This window comes from Carlito syrichta, unplaced genomic scaffold (genome assembly GCF_000164805.1).
Source record: "Carlito syrichta isolate Samal-C Ts95f unplaced genomic scaffold, Tarsius_syrichta-2.0.1 Scaffold298302, whole genome shotgun sequence".
Taxonomy (NCBI): Eukaryota; Metazoa; Chordata; class Mammalia; order Primates; family Tarsiidae; genus Carlito; species Carlito syrichta.
The window spans coordinates 1-17,205 of NW_007242398.1; the positions used below are offsets into that span (position 1 = coordinate 1).

General features: G+C 40.0%; 1 pseudogene; it reads left to right on the forward strand.

Annotated features, from left to right (window-relative positions):
- Window positions 1-90: 90 nt before the first annotated feature.
- LOC103256947 lies at window positions 91-593 on the forward strand (annotated as a pseudogene).
- Window positions 594-17,205: the final 16,612 nt, after the last annotated feature.

A 17,205-nucleotide genomic window follows, 5' to 3' on the forward strand; every position in this document is an offset into this window, starting at 1 on the left:
ATCAATCTAATTCTTCATCAGAGAGTTAAAGTGGGATGAAGAAAGAAGAGCAGTATGAAATTGAGGCAGGACTTTGCGCTCAGACTTGCGGAGGGGGTCAGAGGTCAGAGTGAGCGGCTCGCAGGCGCAGGAGGAAGATGGCGGTGGAGTCGCGCGTGGTCACCCAGGAGGAGATCGAGAACGAGCCAGAGAAGCGACGCACCCGATAAGAAGTGCCCGCTGCTGCTGCGCGTCCTCACCACCAACAACCGCCACCGCATGCACAAGTTCTCCCGCAGGAACGTGCCGTCCAGCGAGCTGCAGATCTGCACCTAGATGGATCCAACCTTGAAAGAACTGATTAGTTTAGTAAAAGAAATCTACCCAGAAGCTAGAAAGAAGGGCACACACTTCAATTTTGCCATCGTTTTCACCGATGTTAAAAGACCTGGCTACTGAGTTAAGGAGATCCGCAGCACCATGTCTGACAGAAAGGGGACTGATGGCTCCATGACCCTGCAGTCGCAGACTTTTCAGATGGAGATTGTTTGGACATAGCGATCACCTCCCCAAACCGGGCACCATCCGCTTCGGGGTGCATGAGACCATATTAGATTCTATTTACTAGTTCTTGAATTTATTTTTCAGTCAGTTATGTAAAATAAACGTATGTACCCCCTCCCTCCCGTTATTGCCATTAAGCCTTTAAATTCTGAGCAAATTAGAATACATCTAACTTAGGTGCTGGGTTTGGATGTGTTGTGCTGTGATCACTAGTAGAAAGTCTGTACGTTCAAGCCCTTCTGTAAAATATGAAGAAAAATGCTCTTAGCATTTTGTACGCAACCGCATTGTGAAATACACGTGTCTTTAAAAAAGAAAGAAAGAAAGAAATGAAAAGAAAAGAAATTGATGCAGAGAGGCTTAAATGCAAAACAGCAGAGTCAATAGACCAGGAGGACTGTCAACAGAGCCACTGCAACAGCGAGTGCAGCACTGAATGCTAGCCTCATTCTCTGAGTGTGTGACCAATGAACTTGTATTGTCTGCTCTTGTGCTCCAGTGTATTCTCATGACTGAAGAGACATACATTCTTAGAGTTATACCTGTGTGTTACATACAATTCTGTTTTACAGAATGTCTGTTTCTGTCTGCTACTTTTAATTTGTATCTGGCATACAAGAACACAACTAGTTATTTAAAGTTTTTATTCCGCGCCTTGGGAGGCTGAGGTGAGTGGACTGCCTGAGTCTGCGGGTTTGAGACCCGCCTAGGCAGGCGAGACCTCATCTCTACAATAAATCAAAAAATTAGCCGGGCGTGGTAGCACGCGCCTGTAGTTCCAGCTACTTGGAAGGCTGAGGCGGAAGGATCGCCGGATTCCAGCAGGTTGAGGCTGCAAAGGTCGGGAGCGGCCACTGCACTGCAGTCTGGGCGACAGAGTGAGACTCCAACTCAAAAAAAAAAAAAAAAAAAAGTTTTTATATGCATTATCTTTTTGTGTGTAAATCTATTTTTCAATATATTTGTTGAATTTTATGTAAACATTCATATATTATCTATAAGTATGGATAGTGTCCCCCCGTCTGTATGTTGTTTTTGTTTATTGGTTATATTGTAGTGACTGGAAGGTTCAACTCAATGTTGAAGAGGAGTAGTGCGCAAAGAAATTCCTATCACATTCTTGAATTTTAAGGAGTTTATACACTTAATTTTAACCATACTTTTTATAGACTCCTTTAACACATCAAGTAATTTGCTTTCTATTCTTTCCTTAGTACTTGAATCAAGAATCAGTACTGAATTTGAACAAATGCTTTTTCTGTGTCGAGGGTTGTATCATTCTTCATTAATTTCTTGTGTCATAGATGTATTAATTTTTTTCAACACTTCCAAGATGTTACCTCTGTGTCTTTTGGCTTATAAAGTTTCTGATGAGAAGTCTGCTGTTATCCTTACATTCATTCTAAAGTTAAATTATCATTGCATCTTAGAAGTGAATCTATCTTGAATAGTAATATTCTTTTAAACATTTTTCTGGACTCAATGTAGTGTGTATTTTATTAGAAATTTTCCTTGTAAGGTCTCTACATGTGGATTTGAAGTTTTCTGTTCCATGTGCTCCTTGTTTAGTTCTTTATAAAAGTTATTGTAGTCCCACTTCTCATGAATTATCTGCATCCCCCTCTTGAGCAACATTGTCAAACACCATTCTTTCTGTGTGCTTGTCTTGCATTCGTATCTCTTCTTTATTAAAATGTCTATACAATTCTTTTCCCACATTTTATTGAGTTTTTAAAAAATTATTCCAGAGTGTGTTTACATGTAATGAAGTCTAGTTCTTTCAAAGATAAGTTTTACAATTTTTTTTCTCTTCTTCTGTGATTTATTTATTTAAAAAAATATTTTTAAGCAGGATTTATCGAGGACAGAGAAGTCTCCACAGTGAGAGGGGTTCTGAGGGAGTTGCCCGGTTTTTAAGTGTCTTTTGCAAAACCAAATTGTCTGAGTCTTGATTAAAACCATGGTATCTTTAAAACATTTTTATTTTGAATCCTACCTAATAAACTTGGCCTTACCTGGGTTTTCAATATATTTTACAATGTACTTTATAGCATTAGGCTTTACACCTAGGTCTTTAATTCATTTTTTAATGTGGTTCAAAATAGGGGTCAAGATACTTTTTGACATAAGGTGTTCAATTTTTTCCAAAACCGTTTATTTCAAAGACCGAAGTTCCTTCAAAAGATCAAAAGATGTGTGAATTTCTGGACTTACTATGTTCTTATATTGATGTACATTTTCAGTCTTTTAATGTAATTCATGGCTTTTCTAGTTAATTAAGCTGGAAACTTAGATTTTGATTTATCTACATCTCATAAATATAGACTTTAAAGTAAAAAAAGCCTTTAGTTTTGTCCGACAAGTTTGTATTTTATGTTTCCATTTATTCAATTCCAAATATGTCTCAAATTTTCTTGTGATCTCTTTTGACATGTGATTAATTTAGAAATATGCTGCTCAATGTTTAATAATTGGAATTTATACAGGTGTTTTTAATTATTAATTTATGCTATAATACACAGTAGTGAGAAATTAAAATTTGTGTGATAGTAATACTTTAAGATGTGTTTGCTTTTGTTTTATGGCCCAGAATATGGTATATCCAGGCAAATTTCTTTTTTTGTGTGTGTGGTTGAAGTCTCACTCTGTCGCCCAGGCTGGAGTGCAGTGGCATGCCCACAGCCACCACAGCCTTAACTTGCTGAGCTAAGGCTATCCTTCCACCTCAGCCTTCCATGTAGATGGAAATACAGGCACCCGCCACCACACCACATTAAATTTTTAAAATTTAAAATTTTAAAAATTTAATATGGACACGAGGTCTCACCAAGTTGCCCAGGCTGGTCTAGAACCCCTTGGCTTAGGCAATCGTCTCACCTCAGTCGCCCAAAGTGCTGGGATTACAGGCTTCAGCCATGGTGCCTGGCATGGCAAATGTATCATGTTTACATTTAAAATATATTTCCTATTGTTAGACCAGGTATTCTTTAAATTAGATTAACTTTATTTAGGGTTTTTTCAGTCTTCTATATACTTATTATATTGTCGCCTGGCGTGTCTATTACAGCAAGAGGCATGATGCAGTTTGACACTATACTTTTCAGTGTCTTGTTCTCCTTTTCTGCCTATCAGTTTTTGGTTTTATGTATTTTCAAGAGTTGTTTTGTGTAGACACTTTTAGGCTTGTTAGTTGAAAGGGTAAAATTGGTAAAATCAAAATGAAGTAGCCTTAGCTAAAGTGCAGATAGTTGAAAGCAGTCATTAAAAACTTTTTAAAATTTTTATTATAAAGATGGTACTTTCGGGGTTAGGCATACAAATGGTTACTATACAAGGAAAGGTTGTGGCTCACTTTGGTCCCCAAATCACCTGGTTTGTGATCAGGTACTCTTATTGATATATTGTGCCTCCCCCCCTCCCCCGCTGGCAACTTCCCACTACTGCCAATCCCCTTCTTACAGTATTATGGTAATAGTTCAGGATCCACTTTTGAGTGAGAACATGCAGTACACAGTTCTTTGTTTCTGTGATAGGTCACTGAGTCTTATAGACTCTAAATCTATCCAAGTTGCAATTTTGTCTTTCATGATGGCTGAGTAATATTCCATTATGTATATATACCACATTTTAAAAATCTAGTCCATTTTCAATGGACAGCATTATTGGTTCCAGGTTTTTGATATGTGGCTAGAGCTGTAATTAACATGTGTGTGCAGGTTTATTTTTTATAGAATGATCTGAGTTCCTCTGGGCATATTACCAGAAGAGGGTTGCTGGGTGATATGGAAGGCCAACTTTTAGATCTTTTAGGAATCGCCAAACTGCTTTCCACAGACGTTGTTCTAGTTTACACTCCAACCAACAGTGTAGAATCATGCCCTTTTCTCTGCCAGCATCTGTTGTTTTTGTTTTGTTAATGATAGCTATTGTTACTGGATTTAGGTGGTATTCCCATGTGGTTTGATTTGCATTTCTCTGATGATTAGTGAGACTGAACATTTTTTCATGTGTCTGTTGGCTGTTCATACATGTTCTTTGGGGAAATGTTTATTCATGTCTTTTTCCCATTTTTTTTAAAGGGGCTGTTTGTTTTTTTCTTTTTGGTATGTTTGAGTTCCTTATAGCTCCTAAATGATAGGCCTTTGTCAGATATACATTTTGCAAATATTTTTTCTTGTTCTATGGGCTGTCTCCCCACTCTCTTGTTGGTTTCTTGGCTTTGTAGAAGCTTTTCAGTTAGATGAGGTCCCACGTGTCTATCTTATCTCTTATGGCATGAGCATCCAGGATTTTGATCAGGAAATGAGTGACTAGACCAACTTCCATAAGGGTGTCTTTTGAGGTTTCTAAAATTCCTATAGCTTGAGGTATTACATTTAGGTCTTTGATCTTCAAAGCAGTCATTTTAACTGAGTTTCCCTTGTCTTCTTCTCACATGCATTGAAAATTAGCTATTGTGCTCCACACCCTCTAATCATTAGCCAAAGATAAACCAGGTTCACTGCAGATAGCTTTTGATAATTTTTTTGTAACCTTTAAATTTATTTTGTCCTATTTGCTCTTTTATTATAAGTATCTGTTTTCCAGAAAATCCAGACCAAGCTAGCCTTACCTATTGTAATCAGCCTCCTGTGACTTCCCACCAGCTGCACAGTGGAATCACAAGACCCAGTTACCTTGACAAAGGCCAAGAAAGCATACCGGTGTTATCAATACCCGAGAGTGCAGTTGTTGGAGATTTTTAGTATTTCTGCTTTCTTATAAAAACTTTAAAAGCTGTCTCCCCTTAAAGCATGTGCTGTGGTTGCCCTTAAACTTTGGGCCCTATCTGCCTGTGGAAAGTGGGTAATAAATGTTTTTTCCTTTCTTTTTGCACATATTTGCTTTATTCCCATTGTACCAGCCAACCTTGCCTCAGTTTATTTTTACATTAGTCCTCTTGAAGAATCTACTGCATTGTCTTTATGTAAGTTTTTTTATTGTCAATGATATATTATGTTATTCATGTATACATAGATGAAGTCCCTTTGTTTCTTTCTTATATTTGAGATAGGGTGTCACTTTGTTGCACAAGCTGGAGTGCAGTGGCATAATCATGGCTCACTACAGCCTAAAACTCCAGGACTCAAGTGCTCCTCCTGCCTTGGTTTCTCAATTAGTTGGGACTACAGATACCCACCACCCCTTGATTGACTAATTTTTCTGTTTTGTAGAGATGGGGTCACACTTTGTTGTGCAGCCTGGTCTTGAAGTACTCGCCTTCAGAAATTCACCTATCTTGGTCTCCCAAAGTGTTAGATTACAGGTGTGAGCCACAGTGCCTGGCTCTATTTATTTCCACTTCCTCTCCTTCATCAGTTGGGTATTGTTTCTGCCTTTTTTGGAGTCCTGAGAATTCTGAAATTTCTGCCTGAATATTTTGTGAGCATAATTCCACAGGTACTGCTCATCTCTGATATTATGCAACCATTCTGACAACATCACCATCTTGGGCTCACTCAGGCAAACAAATGTAATAGATACAACTTCCTTCTAAACTTATGTCTTTGTTGTCCAAAGGTCCTAAGTGCCTGGGTGTTCAAGGCTTTGTATTCTCTTTATACAAGGACTGAACTCATTTTTGATTCAGAATATTATCATGCTTACTATATCTTTTTCACATCTCTATACCAGATTCCTGCTTTGTTCATGCTGAATAACCACTACTTGTTGCATGTCACCTTAATATCATTTGGTTCTTCTAATGAGTTTTGAGATGAGAACTATAATGAATCTATTTTACAAGAGAAGAAACTGAGGCTTAGTGGATGTAGATAACTTGGCTAGAAACATCAAGAGTAACTGTAGGTGTCAATTTCAAAATCAAATCTTTTTCCTTCAGTAAGACATTGATTTTCAGAAGATGTCAGATACTGTTCTTCTAGATGATTTACAGGTATGTTCAGGGAATATTGCAGTGAACAATAATGAAAATATCCTCATCTCTTAATTGGAGGATGGAGGTGAACAAAAACCAGCAAATATATTTAAAAAAACAAGTATAATCATATAAATAGAAATTAAGTGAATGAGTAAAATAAATACTACAGAGAAAAAGAATGCAGGGAAGGGGCATGAAGAGTGTTTTCTGGTGGGAGGAAGTTGAAATTTGTAATTATAGTGAAGGCGAAATTTAAGAAGAAACATGAAAGGGTTTTAGAAATCAACTATGTATGTATTTGGGGAATGAGTATACTAGGTTGAGGGCACAGCCAGATGAGAAAACAATGAGCCAAAAGCTTCCATAGAATACTCAAAGGACAGAAAAAAAATTCATGTGTTGGAGAAAAGGGGGTTTAGTGCAGAGAGGAGAAGATTATGAAATCAGAAAGCAAATGGAGAGTTGTGGAGGCACTTTGAGGCCTTCGCTTTTGCTTAGCAAACCCATTGAGGAGGATTGAATGATGTGATCTGAGTTATGTTTTGGCAGAAGCTCTCTGGATGCCATGGTGATTAGAGACTGCAAGAGACAAGGACAAGAAGGGGAAGAAGTCATTGATTCAAAGAACTGATTTACTCAAGCCATTAGATCAGGGATGCCAAAGACAGGCCCACAGATCATTTTGTATAACCTGTGAGTTAAGCTTGATTCTTACATGTTGAAAGATCTTGAAGAAGAAGAGGGAAGTGGAAACACAGGAAAAGGCAGAGCAGGAGTTATAAAAGGGATGTGGAGAAAGAGAGGGCGCTACAGAATCTAGACGTGGTCCACAAGACCAAAAATCAAAGAAATCTTGAAAATTGTTGCCAAAGTCTGAAGTAAAGCATCTGACTGAAAGTAGATTTTTAACAAAATTCAAGGGAGAAATACATAGGTAAATTATTTGCTGAGTGTGATGTAAAGTGATAGGTGTTGAGAAATATCTATGACTTTATTCCTAAACTTCTCCCAAAAGGGCCATTCATTCGAATGAGCTATTGAACAATATTCTGGATTCCAAAACAGTAAAAAAAAAGGCACTGTCTAATGTGAACAATATCATGTAAACGTATAAAACAGTAAGAAAATAATAACAGAAAACACAAAAAGCATCTTCATAGAACTTAAATATTTTCATGCAATTTAGTGAATTTAATCTTCAAATCAACTACGTGGGATAGATATAATTTCCCCAGTAGAAATTATCATATCCTAAATCCTTAGTGATTGATTGCTCAAGGAATAACATGTGTGTAATTGTTTTAAAATTTTGACATGTGATCATGTGTTTTCTGCGTTCCTATAAGACATTTGAGTCCGACTTTGTTTCAGTTTGTTATTTTTTTCAATAAAACAAAATCAAGAAATTATTTCTTATTGAACTCTCCTCAAATGATATCAAAGAACTGCAGTTAAATACCATCATTTTAAACCATTTCTGTTCCTGGAGAGGGTAGAAAGTGCTTATAGTATTTCTCCTCTTTGTAAACAGAATTTGGGTCTGAGCAAAACATTTTTTTTGTCTTAACAACTTCAGCCTTGTAGGGGATGGAAGTCCCAATTTCCTCTGACCTACTATTTAAGAAATATTATGAGCAGAAGCCTGAAAACAATTCAGAATTATATTACTTATATTAGGAGTTTTAAAATAGATTTTGTAAAAGTAAAAACACAGAAAAATATTTTTACTGATCTCTGATTCTTGGTTTCTGACTTTGGTTTTGCATGTTATTTGACATACAACCTCAGCCCAAGAGAGAAAAAAAAGCCAAAGAAATATTCCAAGAAACAAGTTTTAAAATCAATGAAGCCATGTATAGGATTTTCCAAATCTCTCTTGCCATGCTGAAGCTTATAGCTCCTAGGAAAATAATACTTGTTTTTCTGGTCTTGCCACCCAAGGGCTCATGTTTGTCTCTTTGTCATAAGAATATCCAGAGTTCTATTTTGTTGGCAATAATGTATAGGGAAGAGTGGACCTAGCTGGTATGTTCACATTGACCACATTGTGTTGATCATATTTCATCCAAGACATTACTGTACTATTAATTTGCAAAGATATGATGTGTTTGCTTTCTAGACATATTCTAGGAGTGCCAAAGAAACCAGCTTCTCATGTATATCAGAAAATCTACTGGTGAATTTCTTCACGATAGACCAAAATTGATCTAGAGTACTATCTTATATATTTACCGGCTTCAAATTACACCAAAAGACAAACAAACACCTGGCTGCAAAGCTGAATGAAAAGAGAAATGTGGTGAGAATCTATGGTGACAATCGGGGTTCCCTGCCCTATATTTTCTGAGGAGACTGGAGCCCTGTGCCGACCATGGGCAATTTAGGAGTTGAAAGACAGACCTACTCCTAGGCAGGCATGAGCTCATTACAGATATGCCACGGTGCTAATTACTCAAAGGACTACAGAAAAGAAAAACAAAATACCAAAAAACCAAACAAACCTGACATGTGTATAATAAGGAGGAACACAGGCCAGAGCATGCGTTCTGGAGTCACACAGCCAGGGTTCAAAACCTGGCTCGGTCACTATCACATGGATCACCTGAGGAACGTTCTAAAACTTGTGATTTTCACCTTTTTTGTGAAAAAGAAATGAAGAGACCCCGCCTACTGGGAAGAGATGTCATAAGGTGCAGCGTCCAGTCATTCCGGCAACCACGTCACCTCCTCAGACCCTTGGCAACTGGGCTCCTGACCCTCGCGTCCAGTGCGGCCGTGGAAATGGACGAGATCCTGAAGGAGCCTGGCAGAACCTGGGTTGCTTTGCCCTGTGACCAGGTCAGTTACAGCAGGCACTGAGTGTCCAAGTCGGGCAGTACCCCCCGCCCCATCCCCACAGAGAGGCGCGCCGGGTGCCAATCGCCTGCAAGCAGCAGCAGGACGTCCCCCGGGGCCAGAACGTCCATCTCTGTCGTTGGCGGGTCCTCGCGGGTGACGGTTGTCGCCTCTCCTTGAGGCTCGGCAGGGCCCACGTGATCCCCCCGTCTGTGTCATGAGCCCCATTGAGACGTCACAGGCGCGGGCTGGCCAGTGTGTTCTTGGCTGAGAGAGGAGGTGGTCGCTCGGGGACTCGCTGGCGATCCAGGCCGAACAACCCGCTTGCCATGGGCAATTTACTGTTTCTGCCTTGCTAAATTAGTTTTCTGGCTCCACAGGCGATGCCGGAGGCACCGGATGCCAAACCCGACCTAGCCTTCCGCCAGGCTCACCGGCCTGGCCAGGGTCACCCTGCTGCTTCTGAGCCTGCCCCTCGCCCTGTTCCTGCCTGCAGGCTGCTGAAACAGCGTTTGGGTCGTGTGACTCCACCCCCTGGACTTTACATCGCCCCAAAGGAGCGATGTCCTCACCTGGAGGCCACAGGCTCCTGTCTGTGGACCTCACCGCCTGAGTCCTGGAGTCAAATCCGGGAGAAGAATCCAGCGCGGTCGGCGGGGAACTCAAAGAAGTATGGACACTCGACCTCCACAAGGATCCCTACTCTCGGCCACAAGTATACCCTCCTGCCTTCAACACCCGACCAGGTGGTAAATCCCATGAAACTCATACCTTCCAGGCTCCTCATGGAGATCAAGGCGAGGGCCCATGAGGAGCCCAGAAAGGTGATGCAAGAGGAGGATCGGGTCTAGGCCAAAGAACAGCGGCTCAAGTAAAGGCTCCTCCCCAAGAAGGAGAAGGGGCCATTGACATCTAGGCCCCTAGACACCCAAGGAGACCCTCTTCCTTGAGGCACAGAGTTGGGCTTCTGGAGGGAAACCTCCCTTGTCCATGAGATCCTTCTGGGAACAACATACTGACGCCTGCGGACACTGCTCTGCTGGTGTAGTCCCGGCTCTTGGGACAGATTCAGGCCTCCTCCTGGACCAGCTGTAAGCTTCTCCTTGCTGCTGGAGAAGTTCCCCAAGAAAATGCCAAAGTGTCCAGCTCTCCAGGCTGGCGGATGTTGCTGATGCCTGAGAAAGAGATCAGGGCAACAAACCTCAGATGTTCTACCAAGGGGCTCTTGCCCACCCAGAGCTGCCAGATGTAGGCCTTCCAGGTGCAAGTCCCATGCCATATCTCCTCCTGCTGCCACCTCCACTGCAACTGTTGTGGATAGAAGTGAGTTGCCCCACTAACCAAATGTCCTGTGGGTCCTAGTCCCATATCCCTCTCTTCAAGTCTCACTCCTGCAGAAGGAAGACCCAGACATTGTGTATGTAGATTCCCATTCTTATTTTTTTTCCTTATCCCTCATCCAGTCCGTTCCACCATGAACTCTGTTACCACTGAAAAGCCTATCAGTTACACAGGAGTCATTTCTAGCATTTTAGCAAACACATCTGCTCACTTCACCTCACAACTCACTTCAGACTCTGGTGTTATTTACATTGAGAGTTCTCCTGTCTTTAAGAGTGTGACATTCAGATCCACCTTCAACTTTAGGGTAAGTGTACTCCTGCATTTCCTAATCAAAATATCTTTAGAGTGCAGTGGCACCCTGAAAAGTCATCAGTCTATATCTGCCCGACTCCATTGATTGTCTCCAGCCTCACTTCAACATTTCACCATCTCTTTGCCTAGAAAACTGCCCACTGGCCCAATTTAGGACACTCCATGATCAACAACAGGGACTTTCTCCAGTGCTCTGTTTTGTCCCTACCATTGAACAATGGTAGTGACCTCCACTAGTGGGTGGCACATTGGCCACATCATCATCCAAGGCGACCTTTGACTCCAGTGCTTTAAAACCTCCCCTCCTTCCAAGGTTGTCATCACCAGTCTCCCCTCCCCCATAGCCAGGCGTAGTCCCTCAGGCACACAGAGCACCTGATGCCCCATTGCTCAACATGGGTGTGCACTGGAGAATAGCACTTGATTTGTAGGAAGCCCTCTTTGAGGCTTCCTTTGAGTAAAAACACCAGGGAACCCCCCAGCCAGGTCGTTCCTTGTGACTTTAGAGTAGCCAGCATTGTTGATCAAATTTGGAGACACCTGTCAGAAAAATGGTGCCTGTGATATAAAGATGAAAAACAGCCACTGGGCATCCTGGCACCTTCTAGAACTTCAGGAGCCACCATTCCATGGATGACTCTTCTAATGGATCATATTAAATAATGAGAAAGTCTCTCTCCATATATGGTTTCCATGAAAGGACATTGGTCCATGAAAAAGGAGCTCAGTCCCTAAAAGTATACTTCGCCTACCTAATTACATAAGTCAGAGGCTCAAACCACAAGAGTTGTGTGTGCATGTGTGTATGAGTGTGTGTGTGAGTGTGTGTGTGGGGGGGGGTGTATGGGACACCTGTTGGGAGCCAGCCTTGGAGGCCCACCTGATTGACAGGGTCCTGGTGGGCCGAAGACCCTGGGCCACAGGGTGAGCCTGGGAAGCTGAGGCCCTTCTGTCTTCCACCTTTGCTGTTTGGTACCGCCGAAGAATTCTGTGCAGTTGTGGAAGAAAAAAATGGCATGTTTATGTGAAGTACTCACAGCTAACCTGGAAATGTCATGGTTTATTTTTCCATTTCCCACTATGCCGTTTGGCCTTTTCTAACATATGCAAGGGTTAAACTCTGAAGCATATCAAGAATGCTTTCTTTCACTTGGTTATAAGTTACTAGATATTGCTTGAGTAAAAAATGATATAAGTATATTCACTCCTTATTTGATTTAGAATTATGCAGGTTAGTGTTTAGACATAAGGTTTTTTAGAAGCACAAGTTTATAGTAAGTTCATTATGAATTCATTGTAAGTTCTAACACTTATCTAGGAGTTATGTAGGTGATTTATAACACTGTTTTCACAGATTTAGGATGAAGATTAATCATTAAGGTTTTTACTTAATTCAATAGTTAAAACTCTAAGTTAACATTTATAGAGTGGGTTTTCACTGAACTCATAATATACTAATCAGACACTTTTATGATAGATTAGCTAAAGACAGAATGCAACCTTGGGGGCCTGGGAAACATTACTAAAAGCTTCTTTTGAGTTCTCTTTAGAAACAAATACTGCAGGATAAGAGAAAAATAATGAAGACACCTGGACAAGAGAGGCGATTACAAAGTTCTGAAGGTCATAGAAGCCCCAGATGGGAAAACTACTGCTACGTGAAGAACTTTGCACTTGGAAACTTTCTTGAGACATTTCAAGGACTGTAATTTGGGACTTTGAACTAAAACTATCATTTTTGACTTTATGATAGTTTTAGACTCATTAACTAAAAGTAGATAGTGTTCTTGGCTTGTTTGTCGCTTCTAGACCGCTAGATGGTGGTAACTTTTAAAGCATATGTATGTGAAGGAATTTTCATTATCTTACCCCTTTACAAATGGTATAAAAGCTCTGTGTAAACTAACATTTAATTGTCATCTGTTCAGGAAGCAGGTGTCCGAGTATAATATTTTCATCTTTCACCTATCTGTCTTTCCTTCAGGAAACCTCACGACCCTTGTGGGGCTGGCCCCCTGCAGACACCCTAGGCTAGACTAGTTTGGTAAAAAGACACCTTATTTGAGATACTCTGCCATGGAGAGTAGATGAAACCTGCCAGTTACCATAAGCTGGACCCTACCTAGCTTGATTATTAACCCAGAACCCAAGCTCTGTGCTGGATCCTCTAGTCTTGAGCCTAGCCAGGGCCATGTCCAGTTACTCGATTTTCCCTTACCGATTTGACTCAGTGGCCCCTTATCTTTTCCAGATACAATATATACAAACACTAGTCTTTGTCCATTAACACAGTTGTGGAGGTAGAATTGACATGGATGATGGCTGATGTGTTTTGAGCCAGACTTTATGTAAAATATTGTGTTTCCAGGAACTAGGAAGTGGAAGTAGGTACTTTTATGACTTCACATGTTGAGCCCTGAGTCTCCATGTGAAATCAGAGTGTCAGAGATGACAATCTAGAATAATCAATAATAATTTCCTAAGCCCCTCAGCTAAAAGATCACACCACCTCTTTGGGCTATGGGAACCTCAGAGAAACCAGAAACACTAAATTCCAAGACACAAGTGGGGTTGGACACACCTCCTTATACTCTCTCCCTTTTGCTGTTTAGTCTCTACTGACAGGCATTATCATGAAAATAGAGATCAAAAGGCTGACTAAACAGAATTTTTTGTGGCAATAAAATATCAAATTTCAACCTGACTCAGTTCTAGTGTCACCTGCTCTCTGAGGGCTACCACCCTGAGACATCATCGACATCACAATGGCCTTGGCTTCTACAGCTCAGTTAATTTGGGGTAAGCATTCCTTTCTACTGACTACTTACATCTTTGGACAAAACTTAACTCTTTAAACCAACTGCAAATCATAAAATCTTTGCTTCCAAATTAAATCATAAACTCCTGCATCAATATGTCCCCTTTCTGGGTCAATCCAATGATTACTTTGCATGTCTTGATTTCTATATTTGCCCATAATCGGACTCCCTAATGTGTATCAAAGCAAACTCTAAGCTGGCTACCTCAGACATGCCTTCTCAGGATCTCTTGAGACTGTTGTACTCTGGGCCATGGTCACTCATATGTACTCAGAACAAACCTCTTTAAATATGTTACCTAGTTTGACTTTTCACCAACATGAGGAGAAAATGAGGTTTAGACTGGGGAGAAACCAGGTGACCCACCCTTGGCTCTTCTTTCTATTCTTGTTTCAAATTTTTCTACTCTTCTCTCCTCATTAGAGACTATATCCTCTCTGATGTGAGTCAGGAAACTGCACTTGCTGATTTAGGTTTTAAAAATGTTTAAACAACTTTTTGTTTAATTTTCTTAGGTCAGTCATTCTCACAGTTTTTCATTTCAACCAGAAAGCCAGGACTTGGCATCTCTCTTCTAGCATCTGTCAATCATATTTGCTTTCATTTATCTATTCTGAAAACATTTTGATTTTGTTAGGCAATGGCAGCAAAGTGTTCTATATTTTAACTATATATTGACTCTGAGGTCTAGCTGGGAATGGTGCACTGAGAAGTCTCAAGAGAGGAGTGTGATCTTCAGATGTGCATTCCAGTGAGGAAAACTGAGGCAAACAGAGCCAGTTTCTCATTGTTACAGTCCTTATTAAGATCTTCAGGACATGACTGGCTCTAAGAAGACTCTCTAGGAGTGGGGTAGGAACCAAGATGTTCAGCATCTTGGGTGTTGGCAGACACATGGATCACTGGGCATATGATGGCATCTAGTGACAAAAAAGAGGCAGCGACAGATCCCCAGAAATAGGAAGTAATTACATCAAGCAAGGCCACACAAGTAAGTACTAGGATTGGACTGGAGATAGAGGGAGAAAGAGAAAAAACCTGAGCAAGATCCTTTATTGTGATTTCTGTCTCCTGAATTCCAATTGTGGTCACTGTCAGATGTCCACTGGGCTGTGGCCCTCCACTTAGAGTGAGAACCAGGATGTTCAGTTTCATTAGAGGTGGGCAGCCTAGATGATCAAGAAGATTATAGGAGTTGACAGTGGTAGGCCTTCTAAGGGGCTGATGCACAGCAGTAAGTATTGTTTTCCTTCAGTAGGCAGACTAGAGTCTTGTCAGGTGCTCTTCGAAGGATAATTTTTATCTATTAGAACAAAAATGTGAAGTTTACCTTTATATCCCAACTTTCAGAAGCTGATTAAGTGTATCCCAATTCACTGGATACTCCTAGCATGCATACAAGTCAAAATTCCATATTTTCAAGGAGAGAAACTGAGAGAGAGAGAGACGTTAAAAAATTTTCTTTTACTCAGATAGAATGCAGCAGGACCAGTATGGAACCAGATCTGACCACCAGATGATTTCTCTCTTAGCGCTTGATGCAGCAGTGCATGCATCCAAGAGAATCACAGAAGTGTAGGACATATGTCCCTTGTAGGCATATTATTTGGTTGGAGGTATTTTTAACATGTAAGAGTTCATCAGCACATTCAACATACCATACCACTTCTTGTCCTGATTACAACAGTTCAATATTATGGGTTGAATTAGTAAAACAAAACAGTTTAGGGAAAGATTTACTGGCACCAAAAGACAATTTTTGGCCAGGCGTGGTGGCTCAAGCCTATAATTTCAGCACTTTGGGAGGCAGAGGCAAGAGGATTGCCTGAGCCCAAGGGTTCAAGACCAGTCTGGGCAACTTGGCGAGATCTCATCTCTACAATATACAAAAAAATTATCCAGGTATGGTAGCGCATGCCTGTAGTCCCAGCTACTTGGAAAGCTGAAGCAGAAGGATCACCTGAGCCCAGCAGGTTGACACTGGGGTGGCTGTAAGGTTGCCACGGCACTCCAACCTGGGTGACAGAGTGAGACTACAACTCAAAAAACCCCCCAATTGAAAGTGTTTGAAAGTGTTCATGACCAGTTATTAATGGTGCAAGAGAGATCCCTCATATCCCTTGAAATACTGGTTTCACTCTAGTCAATATGCTAAAGTCAATATCAGTTTTTACTAAAACTTCATATATATAAAATTTTCATATTGTACTAGTAACATTCATGGCTATTATAGAATAAGGGTTAATAGCAGCTTCTTAATTATAATGTTCTGGCAACACATGCAGTCAAAATGAATTGTATACCTGTGTATCTTTATAAAATTAATGTTATATAATAATCATATTAGCCATTATAAAATACTTTCGATTTGCATGGGCCAAATGGGCATGAGGCAACAGATTTACTTTGAAGAGTCACCATAAGACAACAAGTAGCTTTATGTACTTTAGTTTTTTGTAACATATCAGTGATGTTTATTTTGTTGAAATAATTGTGCGGGTCCCATTAGCTTAGTGTTACAAGGAGTAAAGGAAGAGGTAGTTGAGACTAACAGGGGAATTGTTAGCCTTATTAGAATAAATAACAACTTGTGAGATTTTTAAAAACACCTTTTTGAGATAATTTTTGACATTCTTGAATACCTGTTAATATAAACTGAGAATATTTAGAAATAGACATGGGAATTTTTGAGTTCAAAATATGATAACTTTTGAGATTCTTTACCTATGATATTATACTTGCTAATGTATGATAAAACTTTAGAATGAAACATTTTTTTCTGATTAATACAGAGTAACAGGGACTATACTTATCTTCTACCAAGATTTACCCTCCTATCTGAAACAACTAAAAAGTGAACAAAATATATGGATCAAAGGCAATGTAAATCAGGCAAAGATATGCCATGATTACTGAGAGACGTGAAAAACATAAAGAGATTAATTCTATGAGTGTTTCAGCATACTTGTTTGAGAGAGTTTCTTGACCACAGTCCAGCAAAGGAAATGCAAAAAGACTCTGGGGCACTGCTGAATCAAGCACAAAGAAAGAAGTTTTGTCGCGGTTACACCGACTACTTCCTAGCTGAGTGAGACGAAGATATGGACTAAGAGTACAGACTGAGCATACAGAATCATTAAAACAATTCAAAATATCCTGAAAACAACATCAGAGACAGAAAAAAATTGAACAATTGCATTCAGAACAGTATGGCATATATAACAATTACTTGACTAAACCCAACAATATCATATCATTAAATATAAACATCATAAACACTTTATATAAAAGGTAGAAAAAAGAGATTTGATGAAAAAGTAAAACCCAATGTTATCAGTCTACTAGCATTTTATTTTAATAAAATGATACAGACAGAAATTAGAAAAGAAGGAAAAAGTTACAAAATGTTACCTGCTAGTAAAAGAAAGTAAA